Raw genomic sequence first — 21,844 nt, forward strand, 5'->3', positions numbered from 1 at the left:
AAAACAAACAAGAGAAAAAACAGTTTATTATTATGTGAGCTCCAAAGGAGAAGATACGTAACGTGCAGTTTTGCTCGACAATAGAATTAATCAAGAAAAATAATCATAAAAGAAGACCCTATAACTTTTTCGACCCATCAGGTTTCACCCATCAGACTTCACAAGACTAGGGACTTCGTATTTTGTCAAGAATTGGGCGATCGTATCGGTGGGCTACACATTTTTCCAGTGATTGGCGCAAGTATCTTCAGTGCTGCCGGCGCGTTCACCACGGAGGATACTTCACGCATTGCACGTGCATCATGGTGCGTACTCGTGATGCGTGAAGTATCCATGCCGTCTTGTAGGCGCCAGTGCGCGTTTTGCGCTGGCAGCACCGGGTATCTTAAGCCTTTCGTGGAGCTCTTAGGATCCAAAAAAACTGATGGATGTCACATGCTTTTTCCAAATATAGATAATGAGGTTTTAGTTGCATATACATTTGACCATGCAACTCACTCGAATTCCGAAGGCACACTATTTACTCAGTTTTGAATCCAACTTGGTGCACTACATTTTAAAACGTCTTTTTAACTTGAACCTCTACTACGGCAAGATTGGTAACAGGTGAAACAGGCGAAAAACGTCGAAGGTTCGCAACAACCCCTCTTCACCCACTCCCACTTCTGAACGCTTTGTTCCAGGGGCGTGTCGTTGAACCTAAAAAAAGTATAATTAACGACTATAATTGAAAGGTTGCTGTCAAGATTTTGAGAGATTCTCCCAGTTCCAAGGATAACCTAGAAGCGCTTGTCAAATTGGACGTATTTATACCGAAAGGAACTGGAGACGAGTGGGAGAGATGGGATGCGCTCGTGCAATCTGTTTAAGATTCGATGTAAGCGTGGGCGTGATTGATCTTCGCGATTCGGAGAAGTGGGATTTCACATGGAATTAAAAGGAACTGAGCAGCAAAGTATGCTAATTGGACGTATTTGTACCAAACAGACCTACGTGGGGGTGAGAAATATGAGGTGTGCTCGTCGAAGCTGCATAAGAAGCAATGTAAAGGTGGGCGTGATTCCTTTTGTAGAATTGGAAAAGCGAGATATTACATTCTATCAAAGAGACCTATGTGCCAACTGAATGCGGGAGTCATGAGCCGCGGGCATGGCAAGAGAGCCTTGTGCACAGGGCTCATGAGTTAAGGGCTCACTCTAGCGATCTCCCCGTCGTGCCGGCGCTCGTTCGTTGCCGCTGACGTCACTGGCGCAGAATTATTCTCATTCACTCTTACGCAAAGAGAACTAACGAGCACACCCCATATTTCTCACTTGCACATAGGTCTGTTTGGTAGAAATACGTCCAATCATGCACTGAAAAAAAATTCTCGGCGTTTTTACCAAGGTCCGTTGGTACCTTTACCATCTCACTTTTTTATCAATTATTGGTAATTTTACCAAGACAGACCGGTAAGCTTACCTAAAAACCGGTATTTTTACTGTTTTTTTCAGGTAAGTATACCACTTTTATTGGTAATCAATTCCCGGTAACTTTGCCATTTTATCCCGGTAATTTTACTACAGTCGATAAAAAATATTGGCATTTTTACCAAGGTCCAGTAAAATTACCGAGAAAGTTCAACAATTTTACCGAGATTTCTCGGTAAAATTACCAATTCCATAAATGGTAATTTTACGAAGAAAAAAACTGGGATCAAATAGAACCCTGAATTCTTGGTAATTTTACCCTTTTCTTAGTAAATACACCGATATTTTTTTTTCAGTGTGAGCCGTGGGCATGTGAAAACAGCGTTGTGTACGGGGCTCATGAGTTAAGAAGCCCCGTTGATCTCCTCGTCCCCGTCGACGTCATTGGCGCCACTGGCAGATCCGGCAAATTGGCAACATTGTTTTTGCTCTATTTAAACCTATGAAAAAGTATCGATTTTTAAAAGGGCCAGGTGCTCCGACAAGAATCGATTATTTAGCATAGCTTTAAGTGGAGGAAATCCGCTGTTGCCAAATTGCTGGATCCGCCTCTGATTGGCGCTTTTTAATTCCCATTCATTCTTACAGTCCTCAACTATAACGAGCTTACTCCTTCTTTCCCACACTTCTCTCGTTCCTTTTAGCATTAATACGTCCAACATACGCTAACTCATGAGCCGTGGGCATACGACAAGAGCATTGTGAGCGCGGCTCATGAGTTAAATGCTGTCGAGATCGATCTCCTCTTTTAGCATTAATACGTCCAACATACGCTAACTCATGAGCCGTGGGCATACGACAAGAGCATTGTGAGCGCGGCTCATGAGTTAAATGCTGTCGAGATCGATCTCCTCTTTTAGCATTAATACGTCCAACATACGCTAACTCATGAGCCGTGGGCATACGACAAGAGCATTGTGAACGGGGCTCATGAGTTAAATGCTGTCGAGATCGATCTCCTCGTCCCCGGCCTCGACGCTGCATGACGTCACTGGCGCTTTATAATTCCCATTCATTCTTACGGCCCTCGCCTGACGAGCACACTCCTCCTTTCCCACCTGTCTCTCCTTCCTCTTAGCATAAATACATCCAATTGATAACCGAACGCTATTTATTTCCGAGTCACAAAATCAGGCCACAGAGCCGTGACGAAAACAGCGCGAGACAGCCTCCAAAATGACAAGCGCGAGGTGGAAATCGAATTTCCCAAACTCACTTTCCCCGGAAAAAGAGTATGAAGTTTTTAACGCTTTCCTCCCACTTTGATGTCACAAATATTAAAAATAAGAGGAAATGAAGCGAATATCAATCTTAATCTCACTTCGGTACGCACTCACTTCCCTCGGTAATCTGGAGTTGGAGCGCACTGATTGGTGCGGGAGGCGGTATTAAACACTGCAGAAGCGGGCGGGGGGGAGGAGGATTTCAAAATTCAGGGGGATGAATAAATTGGGATTGATTGCTCGCCACCGAGATTCCATTCGGGAAGAGTCGTATAACTTTAGAACAACGAGAGCTTTGCGGAGGAGATGAAGAGAGGAGATGGGAAAAGGGGAGAGAGAAAGAGGGAGTGAGTGAGTTATAATGAGAGTGCGAGGGAGTAATTTGGAAAGATTACCGGGCAATTTTTTTACGACCTGAAGCGTTGCGCCGGTTTCTGAAAAATCGGCCGTAAAGAAACTTATTGGCATTTTTATATGGAAGGCCCTGAGCTAGTGGATACGTGAGCTGTTTGGGTCGTACCGAAACCGATTTTTGATGAATCGCGGTAGGATGTTTGTCATAAAATAAGATGCGCTAAGAATCGGATATTGCGACAACTCCCACTTCTCTCTCTCCTGCAACGCACTTGGGACGCAGGCCTGCAAAGTGCACCCCCTAAACAAAATTATGTCAAATTATTGACCCCTTCCCCCAAAATTGGCGTTTTTTTAATGAAATTCGTAAGAAAAATACTAATTCTAATGTTATGATCTATACTTTTTTAACACCTATAAGAGCCAAAGAGCAAAAAGTTTATAATGTCTACCATTGGTAAATTGTCAGGTTATTCGGCAAGAGAAAGTTCTTTGTGTAAGAAAAAGAAAAACAACGATACAAAAATTAAAGAAATTCAATTTTTCTCCTTCGAAGAAAATGGGGGGGGGGGGGGCGCTGCTGGATCATTCAAGTTGCCACGTTTTCAGGAGCCCGCCGGCTTTCCACATTTTTCGCATCAGTTTTTTCTCAAGATTTAAAGAAATGAGGGGTCCTATTTCACGTGCTTCCGTACGACTTTGGACCCCTAGAAATCGCTTCTCCCTCCACATTCTCAAGAGCCTTTCCACATCGAGCATTTCCGCAAGCCAATGAAGAAATTTTCACTTATTTTGACAGATTTCAAACCAGTTTCCATGGTAAAGTTCGATTAAAAATGCAAATTATTAACTTATTCTTGAAAGGAATACTCCGACATTATCACAATTAGTTAGGTAAGTCAAGTTACCATGATACCCTTAGACGAGAAAGGGTTGAAATCACCTGGATCATTAGTCCAGGACAAATTTAGCGGGTTACTTTGCCTTCAAAGAATAATTAAATTGAGCGGCGAGATGCAAAAACATGTTAACTCCGCGCAGCCGGTGAAGAAAGACGGAGGAAACGACTGGAGAATTACAACGAGACGAGGAGAGGGGGGGGGGGACAACGCGGGGTGAAAGGGGGTGAAAAAATGAGATCTTAATGCTCTCCGGAGGAAAACCGGGAGCATCTTCAGGTCGTCCGCAGTTGTCAAATCCAACCACAATATTTATCTAATCCACCCCTAATACACCCTATTATACTAAATTAGCGGAAGTGAGGGCGAAACCGGGGCGGTGTTTCATTCCACTATCTTCTATTAAGAGGAGGGCGATGAAAGAAACGGCGGAAATAGAGTAATTATTATTCTCGTCAATTCGGTGACCGGGCCCGGGATGCGACGCGACGCGCTAAGTAAAATACCGATTAGGTAGGACCAAATTAGTTTCCATTTTTCATCTATCCCACCCCCACCCCCACCCCACCCCACCGCCCGCCGCCGCGTCGTTTCCTCGGGGTCTTTTACCGACGTCAGCTTATTCAGTTTAATAGAAGGTAATTTTATGCCTTATCTTGGGCGGATACTCGGAGCACCCTGAAAACATCTCAACCCTGAACTAATGATCCACTTCGGAAGGAGGCTAACGGCATTCCGGGGTTTCTGCCTCCGCTCTAACTTTCAACGGCACTGCCCTTCTGTCGTTTCCTCTTGATTTAGGGAGTGAATGCTTCGATATTCCTTGAATATATCCGAAGGAAAACAAATCTGTTTCTATGATTTCAATACCCCCACTAGCGACAACCAATGGAAAAACTTTTTAAGAACTATTGAACCCCTCCCCCCCCCCCCCAAAAAAAAAATAAGAAAAACTCTTAAGACTGTTCACCTCTTTTTTATGGAAAACCCATTTTAGGCTTTGTTTCGTAAAGAAATCGAAAGGGCTGATAACTGATGGACAATTTTTTAAGAAACTCGTAAATTTAAAATAAATTAAGAAAAACTCTAAACAACTGGGCTCAGGACGTTGCCGTTGCATCCACCTGCGATGCATCCACCCGGCCGTTAGGTTAGGTTAGATAAGGTTAGATTAGGAAGTTACAAAGGGGTGGATGCATCGCAGTTGGATGCAATGTCACGCACTCTAAACAACTGTGCAAACTTTTTTTCGAATGGACTTTTTTTGGGCTTTGTTTGGTAAAAAAAAATTAGTAGGAAAAAAAGTGTAAAAAATATTGAGAAATAATAATCTTTTAAAAAGTTTACCAAAATGAAAATTGTATTTTAAAATAGAATCCGGAAGGACTGCCTACAATATAATTTTTAACAGATTTTAACACGTTGACTGCCACGCCGGTCGTATCGACCGGCCTCGAAGGGTTCTGCTGGGGCCACGCCGGTCGTTTCGACCGGGACCCGCTCGCTCGCATTACTAGGCTACTGTGAGGCCAGCGACCGGCGGAGCCGTGTATACGCTTATGGCTCACGACCGGCATGGCCCCAGCAAGAGAATGCACCACTGAATTTTTTTTTTTTTTTTTTTTTTTTTTTTGGGGGGGGGGATTTTTTATTTTTTTCATTTTCATGAATCTTTTTCTTTATCATCTTTATTTATTAATACAATAAAATTACAATAGTGTTGTTTTCTTTGCTTAATATTAGTTACAAACCTTAGAATTTGTACGCATTTTGAAAAATAAATTAAAAAAGGGGAATAACAATTGGGAGGGGGGGGGGATTTTTTCTCTTTCAACTTTAATTTTCTTTTTCGCTATTTTTTTTTGTTTAATAAATTAGAATATAATTACAATCGTTGGTTTTTTACCTCAATATTAATTTTAGACCTTTAAATTTTGGCTTAACTTGAAAAATAAATTTTAAAAAAAGGAGGAACAATTTTTTAGGAAGGGGGGGAGGTAGGGGTCAAAAGGTAAAATACAGGGTGTTCGAAAAGTCCCCTCCCCCCTCCTAACTTTTGACCTAATTGAGGTAGAGATTTGAAACTTGGAGGGTGTTCCTAGATCAAAGGGAGCTACTTTTTGAACCCCCCCCCCAAAAAAAAAATTTGGGGGGCCCCCCTTGGGGAGGGGGGGGGGTTACGGACCCTAACTTTTTTTTTCAAATGGGAAGACCCCCTTTGTGATACCTCGTTCGAAAGAACATAAAAAAAGAAATTTTTTCGCGCAAACCCGAAGTCATTATCTCAAACCGTTTCAAAATGGCGGCCGGTCAAAGTTTAAAATGGCGGCCGGTCAAAGTTCAAAATGGCCGAAAATTTAACAAACTCGATTTTTTGCCAATGGATTCACCTGAAATTCGGTATCTGGGGGTATTTTGGCACGAGAAAAACGAATTTGACGTTAGATTTTTAAAAAAACCCTAATTTTTCAAAATGGCCGCCGATTAAAGTTCAAAATGGTCAACAATTGGCAACCTCGACTTTTTGCCGATGGATTCGCCTGAAACTCGGTGTTAGGGGGTATCTGGGTTTGTCTCCTACCCAGTTTTACCAGTCCTTACCATTAATTCCATGCCGTTCAAGGTTGTGGGTTGACTGCGCGCGAGTCACGCAACGTTGCTGATTCTCAAGGAACACACGACCGGCCGGACGACCGGCGTGGCCTCCGGTGCATTATTTTTCACCGGAGGCCATACCGGTCGTAACGACCGGCGGCTTCAGGCTGAAAGCTGAAAGAATATTACGAAGGTCTATGAAGTTTAGGTTTGATATAGTCAATTCTAAAAAAAATACCAAAAAGAAAAGGCTATGGCGCCGGGGGAAATAAGTACCTAAAACACCGTGGCAGTCAACGTGTTAAAGAGTTTTTGAAATGGGGTACTTGAACAACATTTCTCTTTTAGGAACTACGGTTTCTGGCTCAGTTTGAAAACATCATACGAAAAATCAGTTTCCTCGTGCACATAAGTGTTTTTCAGAACATCTGTAATTCGGAAACATGTATCAGAATGCTTAACTTCGTACCATGTCTAGTGGTCCATTGTAACTCCGTTCCTTTGTACCGAGGACGACGGATTAATCCTTGCCGAATTTGACCCCTCCATTAATGAACGGCCCTGTACACGAAGGATCTCGAAACCACATGATCGGGATCCCCTGTTTTGAGGTTATGCGAGTCGCGGGGGCGGGAGACGAGTCGCGCGCGAAAGAGACTTAAAGCTACGGAGCTTAGAACGAGATATTGATGGAATGATAGAGACGACGTCGCAACTCTGACGTAAGGACGTATCTCAATTTCTAAGTGAGCCTTGGTCGCCGTATGATTCTATGCTTTTCGGGGCTCATGTGGGAATAGACTTACGTCAGAGGAACGATATTCGGGTCGCGCCGAATGAGGAGTTGAGGATTTAAAGGGTGCGTTTAGCCGGCGTGCGATATTAGTGGGAGCTCCACTCTTGGATTCGTGCTTGTCATACGGTGCCCCGTGAGTGAAGTTTCATCGGTGACGCGGAGTCATTCGACTCCCATGCAGGGTCATTCAATGGAGATGTTGCATGTGTGAGGAATTTGCGATTCGACTGTTGATTCATATGTAAAAGTTCGCGAGAAACACGATGGTGCTACTGGTTTTCTCTGAAATCAACTCCCAAGCTCAAAAAAAGCTCTCAAGTGAGGCCAAAATGGAAAGGGTATCCCGCCCTACCCTGCGAGTCCACCTATACATCAAAACAAACTCTCCATGCTAAGATAGGGAGCAAATACATAGCAGGGTTGCCGTGTTTTCAGTTTTGTAGTCCCCAAATAGAGTGGCAGCCCTGTCAATGTATTTGCTCCCTATCTTTGCATGGAGAGTTTGTTTTGATGTAGAGGTGGACTCTCAGGGTAGGGCGGGATATCCCCTCCATTTTGGCCTCACTTTGAGAGCTTTTTTTGAGCTTGGGAGATGATTTCAGAGAAAACCAGTGGCACCATCGAGTTTCTCGCGAACTTTTACATAAGAATCAACAGTCAAATCGCAAATCCCTCACACATGCAACATCTCCATTGAACAGGTTGATTGAAGAAGGGCATATGGTGCGTTGAGTTCGCATTCAATTTCGGGTGATATCAGTCGAACAGTCGCGTCGCATTTTTGTGTGTTACGTACAGGTCGCGTTCATTTCACTGTTCAAAATCAAACTCGTTGCAGGCATTAGTCTGGTGAATTGGTGCGTTGAGTTCGCCTCAATTTCGAATGACACTGTGTAGGTTTCAGGACATTTTGTCAACGATTTTTTGTCCGCGCACCTTTTTTGTCCAGTAGTTTACGCCCACACGTAAAATAAGCAACAGTGACTTGGTCCAAGCGTTATATTTTAGTCGGTATGTAAAATTATATTGACAATATGGAAATGAGAGATTGAGAGAGAAGGAGGTGTTGTTATGGTTGCTCATTTTCTAAATGAAATGTTATTACTTTCTCCTTTTGAATCATCTTTTTAAATTGTCATAGGTGAATATTTGGTTTTATTTCTATCCTTAAAATATTCGATGTACAATATACCTTATATATGTATGGGTACTTTTTTTTATTTTTTTTTTTTTCTTTACGAAATTATTACTTCATTTTGAAAACATTTATATTTTTAAAACGTGGCAAATATTTGTAAAACCTTTTCCAAGCGACATTAATCTCAATGAGCCGCAGTTGTGCCGACAGAAACTGCAAAAATGAATAAAAGAGGAAAAAAACCAAGAAGCACGCAATCTTTAGTTTCAACCCATTTGTACATCGATCTTTTAGAGTCAAATACGTCAAATTTTGAGCGTTTGGTTGCGCGTACACCTCGCTGCAGCACAATAAAAGCACAAAATGTAAAAGAAAAAATTAAAGTGCTTTGGAAATCATTAAATTTGACACGGAACCACCAATATTTAAAAACACACACATTATATTATTATTCTCCTTTGATAAATTGATACATATTTTTTCCCATCAATTTAAATGAGAATAATCAATGCAGAGTGTGCAAACATTTCAAAATCACGAGTTAAAAAACGCTGACTATGCGAGTGTAAATATTAAAGCCTGACAGAGCGGAGCGGCGCGGCGCGGCGTGCTGCCAGCGCGAGAGGCTCACTAGCGCCTACAAACCTAAGTGGATACTTCACGCATTGCACAATGCTTGGAGTATCAACTTAGGTTCGTAGGCGCTAGTGAGCCTCTCGCGCTGGCAGCACGCCCGCCGTGCGGCGGCGCCTGAAGCAGCTATTTCACAACAGAGTTGTTGCACAGTATATACGAAATTGGTGCCGTAATGTCGTTTTTGAAGCGAGAAGCTAAAAAAACCCGCATATTTTTTAGGCAGATTGTGAAGTTGGGAATGTATTTCAGACTTTTCTGGTGCGCTCATTCTGATTTTTGAGCTACTTTCTATGTGAAACAACTATTATTTTCGCTCTGGCTGCAGTTTGCAGCAGGTTCATTATACAAAACCTTAGGAGGATTTACTAAATAGTTTGTCAACAACACCAATCAATAAAAAGCATATCATTCTCATTTGAGGGGCTTGGCGGACAAGTGCAGTTTCCGCTATTCCGGGAAACACGTTTGTGAAGTTTTGAAATTACATGGATCCTCATGGTGGAAAGAAAGTTCAAAGTGATTTTTTTATGCTTCAAAATTGGAATTTGGCAGCGATTTTTTCACAGGATATGAAATGCATTGAGACTAGTTGGACTGCATTTTGCAATTTGGAACTATAAATTCTAGCCCGGTTTAAAAACAACGTATGTGTGCCATTCGTTTTCCTATGCACATAAATGTTTCTCCAGAAGAGCCAGAATTTATAGTTCCAAATTGCAAAATGCAGTCCAGTTTTATTTGAAATCATTGTTATCTCAATTTTTTCAAAAATTAACTTATGCGCCTTGCCCTCCAGCTCCTCATTGTATCTCGGGGTGTATTTATGGTGCACCCTGTACAGCTGAGTCATCGGTGGGTGAGCTTCGCGGATGTATCATTGCAAGGAGCGCGTGGGTAACGAATGCGCCGCGATTAAGCGGATGAGGGGCGAGGGTTGGAGTATTTGCACCGGATGAAATTTCGCGGAATGAGCAACGAAAAATGGCGCCGAGCGGGGGTGGCTTACGGCGAGACCACCTTAAGCGGAGCCGGAGATGAGAGCACGGATTTAGACGCCGCGGACTTCCGCGCTAATAAATAAACTTCTCCTTTACTTGCTACGTCATCAAAACCTGGCGTGAGCCAACTCGGTGAATGGGACCGGGACTCGAAACAATTGGACGTATTTCTGCCGAACGGAACTACGTGCAATAAGACATGAGCCCTGAGACCCATAAGAACGTATGCAGAACAGGGCTCACGTCATAATGCACTTAGTTCCGTTTGGCAGAAATGCCTCGAATATTGCCCCGGAGCGCGGCTCGTGCAGATGAGACCATTGCTCTGTTGTGCTAGAGAAGAATAGTCTATGAACCTCTCGACGTTGCCAAATTTCCGTCATAGAGTACGATTTTTTAAACAAAATTTTTGGTAAGACGTATGATTACTTCGCGTCCGATATTTCGGAATATTTTATCCAAAATTTTAATCTGAAGTACCTCCGGATCGCATTTTGGAAAAAGGAACCAAGATCCTTCCAGTGCCGCTAAGATTGTGTGCTTTTGGTTCCTTTTTGCAAAATGCAATACATCTAAGAGACTGTTCATTAAATACGTCACCCTGGAGGAGTTTTTGAACCCTCCCCACTTTCGCTCGCTGGAAACGCTTTGAGACAGGCCCTTATCCTCTAACACGTAAAAACAAAATAGAGTAATGATAACATCATCATGTAACTTCAGTCGCCAAGGGAAAAAAGTGTTAGGGGTTATTCCCTAAAATTGTGGTACTGCCACAATTTGTTGGATGATACGGAAATTTTTAATTAATTGTGGTGGAACCACAACTCAAGTTAGGGTAGCACCGCAACATTTGGGTTAGTAACCTATTTATTGGGGTACGATCCCGATTAATTTGTGTACTACCACAATTAATTCGTGTACTACCACAATTAATTGGAAATGTCCAAATCACACAACAAACTCGTGCTTTTTTTTATCATCCGTGTACATTTACACTAGAATTGTTGAAAGTTAGTCGCACATTTACACTAAAATTATTGAAAGTTATTCGCACATTTACAATAAAATTGTTGAAAGTTAGTCGCACATTTACAATAAAATTGTTGAAAGTTAGTCGCACATTTACAATAAAATTGTTGAAAGTTAGTCGCACATTTACACTAAAATGGGCCTGTTGCAAACTTTTGCTAGAGCAAAAATAAGAGTTGTTTCTTATAGATAATGCCTCAAAAATCACGATGAGCGCATCGGCAAAGTCTGAAATGCACTCATAACTTCACAATCTGCGTAAGAAATTTGCGTTTTTTTAAGCTTCCCGCTTCAAAAACGATACTACGGCATAGGTGAACATTTTGTTAGAGGAGTCGCTCCATCGTCGGCGATATTCATCATGGCCGACGCTTGCACGCAGTTCCGCGCGTAATTCAAGGAGAGTTCAAGGTCAATCAATTCGGGCGTGGAAAATATGAACGTTAACACACCGATTGTTATCTGGTCTAATCCAGTTCAGGTGTTATCTCGTCCCATCAAACGTATTTTGGCGGATTGGCGTCGGCTATGATGATTATTGCCGACGATGGAACGACTCCTCTTACAAAATGTTCACCTGTGCCGTAGTATCGTTTTTGAAGCGGGAAGCTCAAAAAACCGCAAATTTCTTACGCAGTTTGTGAAGTTATGAGTGCATTTCAGAGTTTGCCAATGCGCTCATCGTGATTTTTGAGGCATTATCTATAAGAAACAACTCTTAGTTTTGCTCTAGCAAAAGTTTGCAACAGGCCCATTGTTGGAAGTTATTCGCACATTTACAATAAAATTGTTGAAAGTTAGTCGCACATTTACACTAAAATTATTGAAAGCTATTCGCACATTTACAATAAAATTGTTGAAAGTTAGTCGCACATTTACAATAAAATTGTTGAAAGTTAGTCGCACATTTACAATAAAATTGTTGAAAGTTAGTCGCACATTTACACTAAAATTGATGAAAGTTAGTCGCACATTTACACTAAAATTATTGAAAGTTAGTCACACATTTACACTAAAATTATTGAAAGTTAGTCACACATTTACAATAAAATTGTTGAAAGTTAGTCGCACATTTACACTAAAATTGTTGAAAGTTGACCTTTTAGCGACTCCCCGATTAAAGTTAGCGGCAAGATAAACCACCACGCACTCGCATTCCGCGACAAGTTTCTTTCACATTATAACGTATCTTAGTATAATAAACCTACCCACCCACTCCTAGAACATTAAGCATTTCATATGGGCGGCTCTTTGAAAGTGATTGAAAATGTCTAGCGAAAACTTCATAACTACCGTCAAAAATAAAGAACATATTGGGAGATATTTCACAACGTTCGAATTTTCGTCCGGCTAAATCCTCAGCACGAAAGAGTTGAAGTTTGAATGCCCTCCGCGAATAGTGCAGGAGCGATATTAAAACGCACTTCACCGCGGGAAATTAAACGCAAAACACGAAGGTAGCAGTAAAAAGCTCAAGAAAGCTCGTTATCTTGAAATGAGGTTATGTGGTGAAACTTTTTCGCGATTACATCAATCCGAAAAGAGGCTAGACGGCAAACCAAAATTTCCGACGATGTAACCGAAGTTTTTGGCCATGAATACCGTCGGACGTGAGTAAACGGGATGAATGAGAAGGGGGGATCCGAAACAATTGGAGGGGTTAACCCTTCCGCCCCCTGAAATCTCAATATTGCTCCGGAGCGAAGCTCTCGCAAATAAGACAGCAGCTCGAGTCTGAATGTCTTTCGAGCTTGGTCTTGAAGCGGCATTAAAGTGCACTTCATTGCGGAGAAATTTAGCGCAAAACACGATAGCGGTTTTAAAAGCTCTGAAGGGCTTGTCGCTTTTAAATGGAATTGTCTGATGAGACTTCTTCGTGGTTGATGACTGAAGTTTTTGCTCGATTTTTGATTAATTTTTGTTTCTTCATGCGGAAAATAATCCTGCGATGGCTTCGCACCACATGCCTTGTAAGTGTTTTTTCGAAATGTCAATTGTGTTTCAATGTATTTGAAGGGCTTGGAGGACAAGGCGCACAAGTGCATTTTTTGCTATTTTGGGAAACACGTGTTCGAAGTTTCGAATTCACATGGATCCTTACGGCGGAAAGAAAGTTCAACCTGACTTTTTAACTTTTAAAAATTGGAATTTGGGAGCGAATTTTTCACAGAATGTGCAGTAAAACTGGTTTCACTTGAAATCACTAAAATCTCCATATTTTCAAAAACTGCACTTGTGCGCCTTGTCTTCCAAGCCCCTCATTTCTAGTTCTTAGTCCGTCGTGTCCATATACAGGCTGTCTAATTTGCGCTTGTTTTGGTCAATTATATGACTGAAGCGTTTTTTTTTTCAAAACGATGTCAACTCTGAGAAACAAATTTCTTAAAAGACAAAAAAAATTACTCAGAAGGCGGAAATGATTATTTTTCTGTCAAAACTAACTTTCAGAAAAATCCGAATTTTGGTACATTTTTAAAAAAAACGCTTCGTGCATGGTAGTTATACTTAAACTCGTATTCTTTACTAAAGACTTTGGTTTTCAGAGCTGACTCCTAACTTCGCTTACCTGAGCCGAAAACTTGGGTATACAATATTTAGTGATTTTTGGTCCTAGTAACCAAAGTACTTTTTCCTCTCGACTAACATCAATGAAATTCAGTAATCCTAAGGAATTATTTTTGCAATAATAAGTTGTAACTTGACAATTATGTCATATGATCGTGTAACTTCTATGTTTCCGACGATCCCTCTGCATGAAAGGAGATCAGGGAGATTCACGAGATTTTCAGTGTATTTTCCGAAAGGGAATACACTATCTTCCGATTGAACTCACACTATGTTTGTAATTTACGATTCAAAAGTGTTTAAATCTTCAGATGTTTTCTCGTCAATAAAATACGTTGCACAATATTGTGGCAGCGTCGAACTATAAGTTCCTTCTCGTAGGTAAAGTGCACCTCGAAATGCAGTCAATTTTCGATTGAACACACTTATGCTCTCTTAGCAATTCATAGAGGAGACATTCATTCTTCTTCTGCACTTGTCTGTCTGAGTTACCACCCGTTCAATAGACCACTAGACAAGGTACGAATTTCAGCATTCTGATACATGCTTCTTAACCAAAATCGCACGTAAAACACGATGCGCCAAACAAAACTTACCGAAATCAACTTCTTACGGAGATATTTAATGATTCTTGATGCGTGAATTCAAACCACCCGCTCATGAAAACTCAATGCTCTACGTGATTCACATCGTGCGCTAAACGTTATCATGGCAGTCTCTGCGATATAGAGATCTGGCAACCTCAATCATTACGCTTTGGCTCAGCTATAGCAAATTGCTTATAGTTTGAACAACACACGGTGGGAAGTGAACATTGCTCGATTGAGAAGATAGCTGAAACCGTTGTAGTGTGCGATTTGACTCACGAAGAGCTTTGAGTTTCTTGTGAGCGGGTAGTTCAAATTCCTTGTAACCAAGGTGAAATAGAAACATTAACATCTTCGTTAGGAGTTGGTTTCAGTCATTTTTCGTTGCGCGAATCGTGTTTTGCGTGAAATTTTGGTTACGAAACATGCATCAGAATCCTTTAATTCGTACCTTGTCTAGTGGTCCATTAGACCTTCATTACTTTATTCGCGTGGTGAGTTAAGAATCAAGCCTCGAGATTCACTCATCCCGACGGATAAACCAGCAAGGTCTCATTTCGATGCAAGTTTTAAGGTGGCTGTAGTCAGCTCTGCATGTTTATGCACACAGAAAATTCTGAAAGAGGAGCCCCTTTCCTCAGGGACAAGACCCGATGATCTCAGCTCCTCATGCATTTTAATGATCAACAGGCAGGCGCGCCATCGGCATCTCGTCAGTGGCGTGGCGTGAATTGCGATGTATCGATTGTTATGTCATTTAAATCTATGGTAAAGAATCGATTATTTAGGTGCTCGCTGCGAACACCTTGTTTATCGATCCATTTCCATAGGTTTAAATGGTATAACAATCGATACATCGCAATTCACGCCACGCCACTGCATCTCGTGTTCGGAGACCAAAAGCTACGTCTGGGATTTTAACCTCTCTTGCTCGTTGTGAAACGAGAGAAAAACTTGCTTGAATTGAACAGAAAGTTAATGGCCGGATCTGGCTAGGCGATCATCTTGTGCAAAAAAATGTTGTTCATACAGGTGCGACTTTATTTGGAGTATACCATTGGCGATTTTGCAAGTTGGCAACACTGATTTTCTCCCATGTAAATCCGTTAAAGATATCGATTTTAGAAGAGGCAGGCTGCCTCAACAATTATCGATTGTTTTACATACATTAAAATGAAGGGAAAATAGTGTATCCAACTTGCAAAATCGCCACTGGGGTATACCCACCCTACAAAACGTGGATAGATACGTCTCAACGAGTATAATCTTTTCTGGGGGGAGGGGGGGGGGGGGGGGTTGCTTTGCTGAGGAAAATCCTCGTTGTGTTGAGGCAAAGAAGTACTGCACCGAGTAAAATTCTGAATAAAAGTATCTTTGTATGACAATGAAAAAGTTCCCTTGCCGTCCGGAGAAAATAGGTTCAGTTGTGACCGAAATTAAATTCGAATGCGCGTGCATCGATGTTTCCGAGACGGGGTGTGATGTAGTTTGCTCATTTTTATAATTTTCGAACGTTTGATATTGAAAAGTAAGTAAAATACTGTGAAAAAGTCACCGACAGAAGTGTATTCGGGCTTAACTACGCTGGAGTAATTAAATGCGTCTACACATTTTCTATGGAGGGAACGACCCTTGTCAGTGGCGTAGCCTCAATGGGTTATAGGGGGCTGATCTCGCCCCATGACTGGAAATTTTTTTCGCAGATTTTTTCCAAAGAATCGCTATTTTTCGTGAATTTATCCACCTTTAAACAGGGTGTCTAATAGTTTTTAATTTTGAAAAATCCTGATATTTTCCTGATATTTTATGAAAAATTCCTGTTTTTTTCATTTTGAAAATTCCTGATATTTTCATTTTGAAAATTCCTGATATTTTCCTGATTTTTCTAGACTACTGGCACGGTAGGCAAAACGCAGTAAGACTTTCTCCGCTGAGGAGATTCGCGTAAGAAAAATTCCAGATAAAACGTCCGAGTTTTCCGATTTTTTCCTGATGGGGCCGAAATTCCTGATATTTTCCGGTTTTTCCTGATGCTAGACACCCTGTTAAAGCATCCCCCGTCAGAAATTTTTAACCGTAGACCTCTCCTCCTCCATGAAAAATTGCTGGCTACCTTGTACTGTCCGTAGTGTCCCTCCCTAATAAAGCACAACCCCTCCTAAGCTATCTTTATTTATAGCGCGATGAAGCTCCACCTGAATCCTGAATCCACAGCTGCAAGGCTACAGGCACAGACGATTTCAAACCTGCACACCGCACAGTGGATCGAGTTAGTGGGAAAAGTCCGACATAATTTTTTTACGAAAACTGCAAACTTTGATACTTGTTTTTGTCAAATTTTAAATGTAAAGGGGTGCATCAAGGGGCAAATTTTACGACAAAACCAACGGAACTACCATCCAAACCTCAACGTTTTGTATAACCGGAGGTTCTAAAGTTGTTCCGTATTTTGTCCGACTTCCTCCATCGACTTGTTCCACCGTGCGCCGTGCCGAGGTATTCATCATCAATGGAAGGCATGGGCGGTAAAATCGAGAACACACTGACCTGCCTCAACACATGGAATACCTGGCGAATCTTGTGATAATTAAAAGCGAGACGACCGCGAGAAGGACTCAATGAAACAATACGTCGGCCCCCTGACATAAGAACGTAACCTCACTTCGCAATGAGCCCTGTCGCACATATGACTTAATGCTATCTCGGACTCATCTCGAATTATAGTTACGTGCTTTCATCGGCAGAGCGACGAATACCTCCCCCGCGTGATGCACGTGACTTAATTGTGAGAGCAGCATCAAACCGGAAGAGAATTACTGCCCTCGCAGCTCTCGGCGATCCTTGAAATTCTTCGGGGTGCACGTCCAGACACTCGCTGAGTTCTGCTACGCCTCCTTTTGATACCTCGCCTCTTGCCCCCGGATTATCGCGATGCCCGGTTTTTGAACCGTGTCTCCGGGAGAGAATTTGTGACCGCCTGTGGGAAAGGGACTTAGGTCCATCCACAGAGCCTTCGGATTTGATAACATAATACCGGAGCTTAGAGAGCTGGTCTGCAAATATTTTGGGACAAAATAACGCCACAATATCGGACCTAGATTCCCTAGATAAGGAGAGGTAGGAAAAGTCGGCTCATGCTGCCACGCTTAGGAAAACTGCCGTATGAGCCTTCAGACGTTGCCAAATTTCCTACGACAAATTATGAGTTTCCGGGAGAATTTGTGATTTTTTTCCCTCTGATTTTTCAAATAATTTTGCTTTTAGTTCGATCTAAAGTGTCTGAAGATTTCAAGGACAAATACGCAGAACTTTCTTTAAAAATACACATTTTCTGAGAGGAAATTTGGCAATATTCGAATGTTCATACGACGTTTTTCCTTAGCACGTCACCATGGTTGTCAAACGTAGGGTTGCGGTCGTTAGTTCTCGCATTGCAAAATATGCAGATTGCGGAAATATTACCGATAGTAATTTGCGGGATTCACATCTACAACGCCTTGGTGAAGATGTTTTTGGTCGAAAAATGTGCACCGACTGGCAACGCAGCCGTGATGCGACACGGCTCATGTGAATTTCGAGGATTTCATGATTGTAAATTGGATTGTAAATACAACGCAGAAAATCCTTGATAACTAACGGCCGCAGTCATACTTCTTGCTCGGAAAACCAGAGCGCCTGCAATTTTTCGTGTATGCAACACGGACATCCCTAGAACACGAATAGTTGCATCCAGCCCTATCCATTGAAACAAACGGAGCGCCTTCAATTTGTCCGCGTGTGATGGGAAGATGTGTCACTCATTGCATTCAAACGTCGTCGTTGCACAAGGATAGGGCGGGCGCGGGCGGTTTCAATACTTAATCAAATTGAAACAAAGAAGAAGTAAAATAAGAACAAATATGTGAAGGAAATGGAAACTATCCATGCGTCAAATATTTGTCTGATTTTATCGGCAATTACTCACTTTACCTTCTTCTGAATCTTCTCATTTACTTTACCCATAAGAAGGTGAAGCAACTAAACTAAAACTACGTACCTCGTTTGCGGTGCTTAAAAATATCCGCTACTGTTTTATCTTTAAAAAGGAACAAATCAACATCATTCCTTGACATTTTCTCGGAATTTGCTTCGCACAGAAAGCGAATATTGCGGACGTTTTTTAGATTAGACATTGAGTGGTTTTCCAATTAAAAATAAAGTATTATACATGTAGTATGCGGCTGAGTCCCAACCTCAACTGACTTTCGCCAAAATCATCAGTTAGGCAGTGTTGTTCCTCACACGGAAAAAAAGAGGTAGGGGTTAAGTCCCAACTGTTGGATGATATGGACATTCCCAATTAATTGTGGTAATACCCCAATTAATTGTGGCAGTATCCCGATAAATTAGGCTACCAACCAAAATGTTGCGGTACTACCAAAAGTAATCAGAAATGTCCATATCACCCAACAAATTTGGGGAGTGGAACAATTTCGGGGTATAACCCCTAACACTTTTTTTCCGTCTAGCCCTCACTCAATAGGTAGAAATATTTGCGTTTCCAGAGAGGGGAACGAAAAAATTGCCCCTTGGAAGCTAATCATCGAGATTTGGGCCGGGTGAAAAATGCTCGCGGACGCGAAACACAAGCGAAACCGGGGCAGCATCATAAATAAATAACCGGGTAGACAGGAGCGAGAGGTATGATTTTTTACGTCGGGGAGCCGCCCGCCCGCCCTCGAGACACGTCAAAAGTGAGCCTCCCCGACGCGCGTTTCAACGTCTGACGTTTGCCTCTCCCCAACAGAAAATACGACTACCCGTTAATTGAATCTACGCCCCCGCCCCCCGCCATCCCTCGGCTTGCGGTTAAGTTCCGAGAAGAGGCCGCTCGGTCCTGAAAGCAGCCGCGCACATACTGCCCTGCTTAGAAAAAAACGCCGTATGTGTATTGCGCAGCTGCTAGATCTCCGATAAAACATTTTTTTAAAAAAATAATTTCCCACGAAACTTGTGGCTTTTTTCTTCACCGGGAAAAAAGTCTGTTGCATCTTCAGCGGTCCGATTTTTGAAATCGATAGACAAAGAAGACAAAAGGTATATGGAGCGATCCTATTGGCTGAAAGGGTGGTTGATGTAACGAATAAAATTTCCTAAAAACTTCAGAACACCGGGAAAAAAGTCTCCTAGATCTGGAGTCCAGACTCCTAAATAATTGGATAAGAAAAATACTCTCGATTCAACCGGATTTTTGCTTGAATTGAGAGCAAAGCCTCTTGATTTCAACAGATTTCTTTGCTTGGGATATATGCATGGATCCTGTTGAATCAATCATAATTATCTTGTCAAATTTTTATGAACCTGTGGGCTGATTGTTGAAATTGATACACAAAGCTAAAGACAAAGAAGACAACAGGGATATGGACCGATCCTGTTGGTTGCAAAGGGTGGTTCCTATAGACTGAGGGAGAAAATGATGGACTAGCTATATGGACTCTCGTGGGTTGCCGTTAGTTAGTCTATTGCGTACCCCCTATTTCCATTGCGACCACCACCGCTTCCTCCGATATAGGATCTCTCCAAATCCCTTTTGTTTTCTTTGTCCATAGCTTTGTCTATCAATTTCAATAATTGGCCTGCAGCAGATTGTTCAAAAGTAAAAAGAACTTCAGATTTCTAAATTTACAAATATTGGAAACTTTATAAGGGAAAGTATTCATCACTTCCTTCTATTTTTTCATCGCAGGAAATTTGGCAACATTTGAGTGCTTATACGGCGTTTTCCCTTGGTGAGGTTACACACGTGTCTAATGAAAAGAGAAATTAGAGAAAGGAAAGAAAGTTGCGAAAAAGCTCTTTGGAAAAGGCTATGCCTCGGAAAAAGTTTGGTTTCTTCGCTGTTACGACTCTACGTCCAGTTAAAAAAGAGGGTGGGGTGGGTAATTGGTGAAATTTTTTCTGAGAACCTCTGCTTTCGTTGTTTCATCGGACCGCTAGGATTCCTTTGGAACACAAAAACAAGGAGTTGCTTCTAACGCACGGACGTTGAAGAGCGTTCACCGCACGAAACTTTTCATTTATTATTGCAAGGAAAAAATTGAATTATTATTTAAGGTATGGTAACATCGGTTATAGGACTTTCGGTTCAATTGTTTTGTACATAATTTTTTCGTCCAATTTATATTGTTCGCAGTATTTCGTCTTCCAAATCTCGTCCAAGTGTACGTGTTCCTGATAAATAGTGTAAGTTCCACGCTTTCGTTCGTCCAACGTTTTTAGGTCACAGTTTTGTACTCTTTACTTTTGTACTTTACTTGTAAATTTACTTTCGTTGAACGGCAAAATTTGAACTGCCAAGCTACAAGTTGGTTTGACATCTTGTAGGAAAATTTTTGTGCATGGTGTGCCGGTATCTTAATTTCCAGGTTTCCTGACACTAGTATTCCTTTTTTTTATGTACATGGAACGGTCACATTACGATAAAAATGAGTTTCCCGAGAAGAACCTGTGAGCTGGAGCTTGGAGAATCTTGGAGAAATTGAAGCCGCAATATTTTTTTGCGTGTTCGAAAGTTCTTTTGAGACGACAAAAGTTCCCTTGCCGGGGTGTAATCTGTCCATATTTCGAGTTTTTTTTTTTTTTTTTTTTTTTTTTTTTTTTTTTTTTAAGTCTCTTTAAAAGTTTTTATACGGGCATACACGCAGTTATTTTCCTTGTCATAAGAAAAGTTTTTCTTGCCGAGATCGAATACTTAAGCACAGATTGTTAAAAATTCTCTAAAAACTAATTATTGTGAGAGACAACGTAACATCATATAATTAGTCGACAAACAACAAGGGGAAAAAAGTGATAGGGGCTATCTCCTAAATTTGAGATACTGTTCCCAAATTAGATAATATGGGTATTTCCTATTAATTGTGGTATACTGCCGTGCTAAGGGACAATACCGTATGAAAATTTGAGAATTTTCAAATTTTCCTGAATAAAACGTGTATTTTTAAAGATAGTTCTGCATCTTTCTCATCGATTTCAGACTTTTTAGATACAATTACTAACAAAATCCTCTGAAAAATCGGAGAAAAAATATTCACAAATGTTCCTGAAAACAAGTGATTTGTCGAAGGAAATTCGGCAACTCCTGAAGGCTCATGCGGCGTTCTTATCTTTTTTTTTTTTTTTTTTTTTTTTTTTTTTTTTTTTTTTTTTTTTTTTTTTTTTATTGCTTCAAATAGCCCACGAGGGCTAATCCTTGCGCTTTAGTCCCGTCCCCCCTCCGTCTCTACAACCAGTCCCAGCCGTCCATTGTTTGAGACCATCAAACTCGGGTCGCCTGACCGGGAATCAAACCCGAGACCTCCCGATCATAGAGCTAGCGCTACAACCACTACACCAAAGAAGGCCCATCTGAGCATGGCATACCGCGTATTTTTCGTTTATTCTGCATTAAACAATCGATCCGACAACCATGCTCTCCAGTCGGTGCGCGTAATAAGTATGCTGCGTGACGAACGCGCACTTAAAGTTCCGAAAAGTTTACTCGGGCCCTTTTTCGGGGACGGAATCGCGGAGGCAGGTG

The 21,844-nt window shown here is 41.5% G+C and overlaps 2 protein-coding genes across 16 annotated transcripts in view; one reads left to right on the plus strand and one right to left on the minus strand.

The window, feature by feature from the left end:
* The window catches only part of LOC109041644 (protein D3), a 427,804-nt gene that overhangs the window by 337,606 nt on the left and 68,354 nt on the right, over positions 1-21,844 (plus strand). The window lies entirely within an intron of this gene.
* The window catches only part of Trpm (transient receptor potential cation channel, subfamily M), a 412,514-nt gene that overhangs the window by 102,104 nt on the left and 288,566 nt on the right, over positions 1-21,844 (minus strand). The gene's annotated exons all lie outside the window — the stretch shown is intronic.

The sequence above is a fragment of the Bemisia tabaci genome, chromosome 6 (assembly GCF_918797505.1).
Source record: "Bemisia tabaci chromosome 6, PGI_BMITA_v3".
NCBI classification, from domain to species: domain Eukaryota; kingdom Metazoa; phylum Arthropoda; class Insecta; order Hemiptera; family Aleyrodidae; genus Bemisia; species Bemisia tabaci.